This window comes from Peromyscus eremicus, chromosome 5 (assembly GCF_949786415.1).
Source record: "Peromyscus eremicus chromosome 5, PerEre_H2_v1, whole genome shotgun sequence".
Classification (NCBI taxonomy): Eukaryota; Metazoa; Chordata; class Mammalia; order Rodentia; family Cricetidae; genus Peromyscus; species Peromyscus eremicus.
Genome location: NC_081420.1, coordinates 40033407 through 40044354, shown reverse-complemented (window position 1 = coordinate 40044354; position 10948 = coordinate 40033407). Strand labels below are relative to the sequence as shown.

At 43.8% G+C, this 10948-nt stretch overlaps 2 non-coding genes across 2 annotated transcripts; both read right to left on the bottom strand.

Moving 5' to 3' along the window:
• Window positions 1–4670: 4670 nt before the first annotated feature.
• On the bottom strand, window positions 4671–4752 carry Trnas-gcu (transfer RNA serine (anticodon GCU)). Its single transcript has one exon. It is a non-coding gene; the product is annotated as a tRNA-Ser (tRNA).
• Window positions 4753–7478: 2726 nt separating this feature from the next.
• On the bottom strand, window positions 7479–7550 carry Trnaq-cug (transfer RNA glutamine (anticodon CUG)). The gene has a single exon. It is a non-coding gene; the product is annotated as a tRNA-Gln (tRNA).
• Between the last annotated feature and the right edge of the window lie 3398 nt (window positions 7551–10948).

Sequence of the window (10948 nt, the reverse complement as noted above, 5' to 3'; positions counted from 1 at the left end):
GGAAATTAGTTTGTTCTGTTCTAATGGATATTAGAAGAATACTTCTAACACAATTGCTGCACACAGACTTTTTGGAGACTGAACCTGGAGTGCAGTGAAAGGAGCAGACTATGAACTTTACTGTTTTAGGGTGTGTGGAAGCAGCAGCAGGAAGTAACTCTGGAACATTTTAGACTTACACCATCAGTGTAGTCCATTAATTGTACTGATTGTTGAGCCCAGGAAATATGACGAGTTAATTAATGTTGAAATGCTAATATTTTGGATATGTTGGATTAAAAATATTATTAAAAACCAGTTTCTGTTGTTTGCTTTTACTCATTAATATGTCTTTACACCATTTGACATTACACATAGCTCACAGCACATATTTGTGGCTTATGTAATATTTTGTTGAAATATGCATGGTTGTGTCAAATCCCATCTTGTTTAGTATACATTTTATCAATGAGTTCACTGCTAATGCCACTGAGTAATATAGCACTAATTTTACTTTTGAAAAATCTGTTTCTGGTCTTTGGCCTAATTTACGGAGCACCCACTATTGGGGAGAAAAGGAGAGCTGGAGTAACTTCCACCCCTGGAGCATGAATTATCCGTGAAAATCACGGGCTCCAGCTCTTGTACAGAGCCAAGAATGATCCATGATAGCAGTACTTTTGGTTTTGAATGAGTGAGTTTATTAAACTCAGCAAGAAACAGCAGAAGCCTAGGTTATGCTCAAGTGAGACAAAATAGCATAGTGGACTCCTTTTCTAGCAACAACCCGTGCGTAGGAGCTGGAGCAAGTCAAATCTAGCTCCAGACGACGTCTCTTGGCATCCACAGTACAATATGTGTGCGGTAAGACATAGGGACTCGTCTTTCTCGTGTTGAGACCATGGAATTCCATCATGTTTCTTTACTATTTGGGGCCTACAAGCTAACAATTCAGGTGTCTTTTCAAAGGGGGGTGAGGGGTGGGGGTGCTAGACACAGGCTGCCTTAGGCATTCTTAACAACTGGGGGCAAAGAGGATTCAGCCTGCTTGGGGGTCGGGGGGGGGGGGGGGGGCGGAGCTAGAGGAGGTGCAGGCTGTGCTGGGTCTCAGTGCCTGCTTCTTCTGCCTATTGTCTCCACGTCTGTTTTTTTCCGGCATAGAGTAGTCTTTCTCCTCAAGACTCCTTTGCTCCGTGCTTCTTGTCTGTTTTTGTTTCTGCCGCCACGAAGACCTGCTTTGTTTGCTTTCCAGTTACAGGGACTTAGACCGGCTAAGGAAAAGAACATGGGATGCCATCCCTTTCCAGGTTCATTTGGGTTTTATTATTTTCTGTGTTCAGTATTCCTTAGATTACAGGTACTTAATCCAAGACTGCATGTGGTAAATTATAACGTAGCTTTCCTAATTTAGGCAGCCTGACTGATAACTCGTTTTAAAAAGGGAAATTTGGGGCCTGGAGAGATGGCTCAGCATTTAAGAGCACTGGCTGCTCTTCCAGAGGACCCAGATTTGATTCTCAGCACCCACATAATGGCTCAGAAACGTCCATGGAGTCCACTTCGAGAGGATCGGCTGGCTTCTTCTGGCCTACACAGGCACCAGGCATGTACATGGTACACAGACGTATGTGCTGGGGGATATCTTTCTGTACGCTGTACGTGTTGCTCTCTTTGGTTGATAAATAAAGCTGTTTGGCCAATGGCGAGACAGAATAAGGTTAGGCATACATTCAAACTGAAGACGGAGGTGAAGGGTAGAGGCAGAAGAGATGCTAGCCATCCGTTCAAGGAGCAACAAGATGCCAGCTGAGCCTGGAAGAACTTATGGTGAAATTCATATCATCAAATGATGTAATGTCAGAATATCACTAGGACTTATTTGTCAGCCTGAAGAGGCTTTCATCTGAGTACCAAAATCATTAAAGGACGTAATGAATTGTATGTAAAACTGAAAAAAAAAAAATAGGATTTTCTGAGCTTTTTTTTTTTATATAATGCACAACTACATAAATTAAGAAAGGTGCCTCTTTGGCTGGGCAGTGGTGGCGCACACCTTTAATCCCAGCACTCGGGAGGTAGAGGCCAGCCTGGTCTACAGAGCAACATCCAGGACAGGCACCAAAACTACACAGAGAAACTCTGTGTTGAAAAAAACCAAAAAAAAAAAAAAAAAAAAAAAAGCAGGCCTCTTGCTTCCAATGGGAGGCCAAGCGCAGACAGGTCAACGTGGGAGAATGTGGACTCTGAGCAATTGTCACTCGGCAGCTACCACAGTAAACACAGTTCAGGGGGTATCAGTAGACGCCAAATAGGAGCGGAAAACTTCATGGAAAACATTTTGGTATCTTCCCCTAGGCTGCTTATTCATCGCAGAGGAAAAACTCTGCTTGTACATTGACTGACCGGACTGCGGTGATCAGAGCCAGCCATGGTTACAGGGGGAGATAGACATGGAGTCCTGTATTCCTAAGGATGGAAATACACTTCAGCGTTACTCCCTTTCTATTCTTCATAAATCCATTCCATCATGGTTGTGATATATCATTACAACCATTTTGTTGATGTACGATAATAATGAAGTTTGTGCTAAAGAAGAATGTGTTTTACATGGTGTTCTTCAGAAGATGAAGAATATGAACCTAATTTTGAAGGGGAAAACATCACACAAAGCCCAAATTAGTATTGGTCCATTTCCTTGTCTTTTAAATTTGTGTTATTTGTGGGGATGTGACAGCCAGCCCTAACCTGATAGCACTGTGTTTTTGCCTGCCCAGAAATGAACTGCTGTATCCCCGCCATTAGCGGGCTCAGACCTGAGTAATAATTTACACAGGTCCCCTGTGATGACTAAAGAAACTTAACGTGGAGCCAGGCATCCCTTAATCACTCTGGAATGCCTGGAGATTCCAGTGGCCTGTGGGTGAGAGAAGAATAGGATAATGGGCTGGGAGGTATTAACAGCTGCTTTTGCGTCTGTAAAACTTGCTCATAGCTGTGGGAAAGGGATGAAATGCTCTTTTTATGACTATATAGCAGGAAAGTAAGAAAAAAACTGAGGGAAGTAAAACAGTTCTCCCGCCCAGCTCTGGAGTCCATGGAGAGTTGTAATGCACACCTTTCCGATGTCCTCTTTAAAGCCTTACCTTAACCCCACTTCTGTATAGCGTGCTATTTGGCTCTAAGGCTGCTGTCCTGCCAGCAGAAAGAATAAATATATTTAATCTAAATTTGAGTTGAGTCTAAGTCTCTGGTTTCTCCCAGTGGATTCAAAGGCCCCAACACATTTTGTTTTTATGTGTATGAATGTTTTTGCCTTCATGTGTGTGCACTATGTGTATGATTACGTGGGTGGCATTGGATCCCCTGGATCTGGAGGTGCAGATGACTAACCTGGGCTTCTAGAAGAGCAGCCAGTGCTCTTAACCACTGAGCCAAATTCCCAGACCTTCCATTTTCTTAAATGAGCAATAACTCTGACCTTCAAACTATGACTTTCATGAGATATGCAAAGGGATGCTTTGGAGATGTTGCAGATTGAAGGCTGCTAAAGCACTACATATAGCTCCTATTCAAGCCGGAATCCTGCATCCTGCATCCTGGGCTGAAGAGAGAAATGCTATAAATGCCACACCTGTACCAACCGACAGACTTGTGAAAGATTAAAACAGACAACCCCATCATATAAAAGGAAATATATTAAAGTGCTAATTATACCATGGTTATAAACAAAATGTCTTTTAGAAAATATGTCTTCACAGGGCAGTGGTGAGGCACACCTTTAATCCTAGCACTCATGAGGCAGAGGCAGGCAGATCTTTGAGTTCCTGGACAGCCTGGTCTACAGAGTGAGTTCCACGACAGCCAGGGCTGTTATACAGGAAACCCCGAAACCCTGTCTCAAAAAACAGAAACAGAAACAAATAAAGAAACAAACAAAAAACCCAAACCGAACCAACCAACTAAACAAACAAAAACAAAAGAAAAGAAAAAAATGCCCTCAAGAGCAAGGACCCTGCTGATATATATAACTTGCCTCTCAATTGTTTTGTTGTTGTTTGTTTGCTTTTTGGCTGCAGCGGTGGGAGTGGTTCAAAGAGAGACGAGGGGGAGAAAGGCCAGAAAGCAAGGGCCTGTGGGGACAGGGGAGAGAGAGGGAATAAGTAAATTCTAGTAAAAGTATGTGTGGCTTTCTTACCATTCTTATTTTTAAATCTTCCACAAATTTGAAATTACTTCTGAGCATAAAGTTTAAAAAGAAACGTTTAGTAGGACTTTGAAGATAAGGGATATTGAAGCTCCTGTGAAGTACTTTAAAGAAGCTGTGATGTTTCATCTGTGTCTTTCTGTGGTTAATACCCAGTCATCGGGCAATGGAAAGAAAACAAGGAAAAAACCGGGTGATTCCCAAACGCCTCACTGTGACATCGAGGCTAAGGAGATGAAAGGCACGATGCAATCTCCCACCAACTGTGTAGAGGTGGTCTTCTGAGGTACAAACCACAAACCAAAGCACGTGAGAAGGCGATGTGAGCTGCGACCTGAAGGAGTGATGAGGTACATACACTACTACGGCAGGAAATTCTTGCAGTTTGTGTGCTGAGAGCAAGAGTACATACTCTAGTGGAGTTACTTAAGGATTGGAAGAGTTTAAGATTTGGAAAAGCATAAAGTTGAGGCCTGTTCAAGACCTACGACGAGGGTGGGATTCGAACCCACGCGTGCAGAGCACAATGGATTAGCAGTCCATCGCCTTAACCACTCGGCCACCTCGTCCCCTACAGAAGGGTGGCACTTTGCCTCTATCTTTAAGTCTTACTTTGGTGGCGGTCCGAAACTTTGATTTTGTGATCTGTATGTGGTGATAACAGCCTTCAACTTGCAAGACTCCTTAAGGAATTCTCATATGTAACCATATTTCCATCTTCCTAAAAGGACCCTTTCACATTTTGAAGATCCCTTCGTAGTACCTGCACATCTCCATCCTTAATCGTCTTCGTTTCTCCGTCCCACACTTGCTTTCCACCCTACAGAGAAAATGGTCCCGCCATCCTCAAACTCCGTGTTCTCTTCCCCCGACCCGCAATATATGTGCTAGCCTTCCCCTATGGCTCTACTTTCTGCCTTAGTTCTCGACTGACTACTGGGATCTCCGTAGGCCTCATAGCTATGTTCTGCGGAGGATAAACATTTATTTATTTTCCACGAACCCTTTTCTTCTTGCACAACGCAGTCTACATCTGCCGAAAAGTTTTATGCCAAACTCTTTGTATTTTTGAATGCTCAAAGACCCTGCCATGACCTATTGCAATAGAAGATACTTCTATAAACTGTTCTGATTTTTTTTTTTTTTTTTTTTTTTGTTTGGTTTTTTCGAGACAAGGTTTCTCTGTGTAGCTTTGCGCCTATTCCTGGAACTCACTTGGTAGCCCAGGCTGGCCTCGAACTCACAGAGATCCGCCTGGCTCTGCCTCCCGAGTGCTGGGATTAAAGGCATGCGCCACCACCGCCCGGCCTGTTCTGATTTTTTAAAGTATTTTCAGTAATTATAAAACCATGTTTTAGGCCTGCTTCTTCTGGCTTGAATTGTCTTTATATTTTAAGGAGAGCGGACACTAAAAGACATAACTAGAGAATTTGATAAGTAATTTATTATGTGTGAAAAGGAAACTTGCATTCAAAACACATCCTTTACTAGAAGGATTGAGGGTAATTTTTTTCATCACCAACTCATGTGTATATGTATGAAAATGTATTGAAAACTCTATGGGAACAGCAAACGGTGTGGTCATATGTGGTTATGAGTAAATCCCGATTTTACAAGAGGCGAATTTATTATGACGGTCCCCTAAATTTAGTAAACGATCTCAGGCAGATTTGCGGTTATATAAAACAAGATAGAGATAACCAATATTTTAAAGAAAAATCAAACTTCTTACAAATCTAAGTAAGTGAAAAATCAAGACGCTAAATTCCTTAAAAAAGAAAGAAAGAAAGAAAGAAAGAAAGAAAGAAAGAAAGAAAGAAAGAAAGAGAGAAATATATATGTGCGCTCCCTGTCGTTGAATGTGGGATGTTATTTATTGAAAATAAATCAGCCTCCTTCCTCCACGGCGAAATCTTGTCAAACAGCCTGTGACACTGGAGACTGCAGACGCACTATTCCCCGCTGTTATTTTCTGTTTCAAAAAGGTGTGGCCTGTGCGCTGTGAAACTGATATGAAGTGACCTTGCAGTCACGAACACACAGCATCTGTGTGTGGCTCCCTAAGTGAGACCTGCTTGTGAGCTCACACCCGGGTGGACCGGTTGTGAAGGAGGTCAGCGGGAGCAGAAGGGACAAAAAGGGGCGATGGGAAGGGAATACGCTCACAGCGCAGTGTACAAGTACGGCATTGGAAAAACAAAAAACTTTAGAGAAAGATGTTGCAGGAAGAGCGAGCGTGACTTTGGAGACCGCGGGAGCAGACTCTGGTTGCGGTTCCCTGGCTCCAGCCTTCCTTCCCTTGACAACCCCTTGGGCACTTTCACCCAGCTGACAGTTCCAGAAGATACACCAGTCCCCCACCCAACCCCCGCTCACACGACGTCACCACCCTTGGTGTGGAGTCGTTCCCAGTCTCGGTTCACGTGACGTGGGCTAGTGCAAACTGGTCAAGCTTGGATTTCTCCCTACTCACCGGAGACTGTGGCCAACCGCGTCTTCCTGAGTCATCTGTAATTCCTGCTCTCAAGAGGCGGAGACAGGAGCATTAGAAATTCCAGGCCATCCTCGGCTACATGAGACCCTCCCTAAAAGAAAATGTTAAAAAGGAAAAATAAAGCACACAAAAAACTCCAAACCAAACGAAAAAGTTGGAGTTCCAGCTTTCAGGAGACAGAAGCAGGATTGTCTCGAGTTTGAGGTACTCAGGGATAGAGTGAGACTTTGATTCAAAAAACAAAAACAAAGCACTCCCCCTAAACAAAGCACCCCCCCACACACACACACACCAAAATAGCGACTATTGCTGTGCAGACTAGATAAATTTTATTTCTGGTTTCCATTACAGCTTGGGACTGTTTCCTCTGGGTCTTTACTACTAGTCCTTCCTCCCCACCCCCACCCCACCCCCGCCAGGTGTGAGCAGAGTTCTTGCTTCCCACTGCAATTCCTTCCTGAGGTTTCTTCCTTTTATTCCCCTCCCTCCAGAAAACAAACTGTAAGCAAGAATTGAGTCACTTAGTTCGTGAATAAAGGTATTTAACTCTATTAAGGTGTGATTATCGGGAATTAAGAGTATCCATTTAAGTGAGAAGAAAATTGAATAAAAGTTTAGGTCCCGGGCTGGAGAGATGGCTCAGAGGTTAAGAGCACCGACTGCTCTTCAAGAGGTCCTGAGTTCAATTCCCAGCAACCACATGGTGGCTCGCAACCATCTGTAATGAGATCTGGTGCCCTCTTCTGTACGTAATAAATAAATAAATCTTTAAAAGAAAAAAAAAAAAAAAAAAAAAAGTTTAGGTCCCACCGAGATTTGAACTCGGATCGCTGGATTCAGAGTCCAGAGTGCTAACCATTACACCATGGAACCACACGCAAAATACAATGTCGTTCAGTTCCCTCCAGGGGTTCTATTTGAACAGAAAAAAATAAAAATAAAATAAAATAAACTTCCTTTTTCTTATTTACTCTTATGTTTTTTTCTTTTATCTCTTTATTCAGACAGGATCCAGGTCTGTACGCTAGGGTAGCTTCAAACTCGAGATAATCCTCCTGCCTCAGCCGTGTGCATGGGGCTTCTCATCTCATGCCTGCACCCAACACCTCCTATTTTAACAGAACACACTGAACTCAAAGGCCAGGAACCCTCCCCTACACCCACCCATACCCAAGGTTCCTACCAGGTGGTTCAGGAAGCAGAGCGCCAGGAAAAGAGGCGAAGTTATTAAACAAGACAGAGCTCTCCTGGCGTGTGGAGTTTGGTGATTTCCTCAGTGGTTGACTCACCCAAGACTCAGCCACCGGGTGAAATGGGCGTGAGTGTCTGTATCACAGACGAGGAGCGTGAGCCTAAGGTCCATCTCTCAGTTTCCTGGCCAGATCTGACATACTTAAGGACACATTATGGGAGAGACTTTTTTGTCAAGTTCTCAGGATGGACCCAGGCGTTGGAGTCTACAAACGTTGAAACAAACGTGGTAAGATTACCAGGCTCCAGAAGGATCCATGTAGCCCTGTGAAGGACAGGCTTAAGAGGGGACCGAGCGCGGTCCTGCACAGGGGAGCTGAACCCGGGGAGACCCCAGACCCGCCCAGAGACCGCTCCTGCCTCGGGAATCCTCGGAGGCTCACCCAGGACTCCATGCTCTGAACGTGATCTTGTATTCACACACTAGGTTTCTCTGATGGGTTGCAGTGAGTATCACGCCCCCTTTCTCTTTGTATGCTCCTGTCAACGTTAAACGGCCTGAGTGAAAACACACACACACACACACACACACACACACACACACACACACAATTTTAATAAATAATCTTGAGCAATTTTGTTGTTCACTGGAGTCCAAAGATACTCTCCGAATGGTTCACCTGGGCTCGATTTTCCTCCGTGAGAATCCGCCAGAGAGCCAAGACCTGATTTTAAGTGCATCACAAGAGAGTTAAAGAGAAATTCTAGAAGGGCATGCCACGGAGTATCGCTGGTGAAGCGCAAACACTCCCAGATACCTTTCTGAGAGCAATACTGTGAATTCTAAACCCTATGTAGTAAAGGGCATGGCATCATCGTACAGATACTACAGATGACGGAACGTTTGCCTACGATAATAAACTACAGAGGGAGGGCACCTGGGCTGTCTGGTTCCGAGAGGACGAGGAACATCATGCTAGAAACGCCTCCCTCATTCTGCTGCAGGATATGCTGTTGGAAATAAATACTTCTAAGTGTAAGCTTAGAGAAGTGAGTATGTTTTAGATCCTGTCAAAAATGTCATTGCTGGGATTGGGAGATGGCTCAGCAGTTAAGGTCGGCTCAGACCACCTGTAACTGCATTTCCAGGGGATATGATGTCCTACTCTGGTTTCTCCAAACACACAGGGCATACACTCACACCTACACATACAGATAAATAAAACTTGCTTTTTAAATTTCACTATTACACCAGGCATGACGGTACACGTCCATAATCCCAGGACTGAGGAGGTGAAACAGGAGTTCCAGGTCAGTTTAAGGCTACAGAATGAGTCTCAAAATAATAAGTAAAGAATAGGAAAACAATAATAACTTTAACGAAGGGAAAAAGCAGGAGAGTTTTAAACGATTCACACTGGACCAGGGCTCTCAGCAACCACCAGCCCTCTGCTAGAGAGTCCCCGAGAATGTCTTGGGGAGCAGGCAGCTGGCTTCCTTGCTGGTGAAAAGGAAAATTTCAGAGTTGTTTTAAAAAGTTTAGAGTCGTCATATTCTCATCCTCTTGGGGAGAGACAGAAAAATCCCCCTTAAAATGAAACAAAGTGTTTTTATTTTTCATTTCCAAGGCTCATGGGGTACACCATTATTTTGCTCAAATTAAAAACTTCCAGACGGGACATATTTGTGGAAAAGATGCCATTGTCTGCCTGCTTTTGAATTGAGTCAGGGGAACATGATAACTGCTATGCCATAGAAACTGCACACCCTACCTGTTCTTTCTTTGTTCACAAAGAGAAAATTTTCTGTATGTCCCAGATTCTCCAGCACTATTTTTTTTTAACTAGAAAATGATCAAAATGATTAAGACCTTTTTGCTCACTAAAACCAGCAACAGGGAAGTCTGTGGGTGAGATTAGAGGACACATCTGGGAAAATTGTCTTTCCCAACAGCTGTCCAGAACTTTGGGTCTGCTTTCCAGGAGGTATTAAACATTTCCTCTATCTTTTCCTGTTCTAGTTATCTGATCATAGGACATTCTGGATGTCTCCATCTTGTAGGAAGCAGGAAATGATGGGTAAGCTGGACTTTAGAAACTATCAGTAGCCACCTCTGCAGGAATGACTCTACTAAACAGATGCTGTGCCTCTCTCTTTGCTTATCAGACAACTGAGATGATGCACGTGAATCTCTTGTTGAGCAGGGAAAGAAATGTTGGGTGCCTGGTACCATCCAGGTAGGAAGCTTATCTTCCCAGGAAGAGATTTCACACAGTTCTGAAAATCTATCAGGACCAGGAGACTGTGGCTCAGGGTTAAAGGTGCTTAGCTCAAACCCTGGGTCCCCACAAGGTGGAAGAGGAGAACTGACTGATGAAAGCTGTCCTCTAACACCTTTAATACATAAATGAATGGAACTAAAATAAATAAATGAAGCTGAACCTCACATCAGGACCTGCAATACCGACCTGGGGCTGGGAGAGGAAGGGGTCGGCTCACTGAAACTTTTACTCTTATAAACATGGTCAAGCTGAATAAATCTCCTTCTTACATTTCACCATTCTTGTTAAATTGATCCAGGCTGACTTGTTAGGGCTTCCACGACTCAGGCTCTAGCCCTGGCCTTAGGAACTCCAATAAATGGTCCACTCTGTGACTGGCGGTGCTTGGTAAAAACCGGGAGTCTGGGAGGCTATCTGCCAGGCAGGGTAAGCTGTGGGAGTTGAGAAAGGGAGTCAGAGTGAATGGTTATCTAGTAGCTTTAAAAGAAGCAATGATTCTAGAGTCTTATTTTAAAATAGCTCAGTAAAAAGACCTGTAGACATGGTCAGTGGTACAATGGGAACACGTCTGACTATGGATCAGAAGGTTCTAGGTTAGCTCCTGGCTGCCTCAGGTGTGTTTTTAACCCAGCCACCAGAACATCTTCGCTCGAATTTGACCCTTGCTTTAATGGATACTGATGAGAATTCTGAGGTCTTTCAGTTACTATGAAATGGACCCTCCACATAGCTCCCTTCTCCCCTCCCCCCGATATGTTGTCACTTAACTGGATGAGACTTTAGAGGCAATCTAAGACA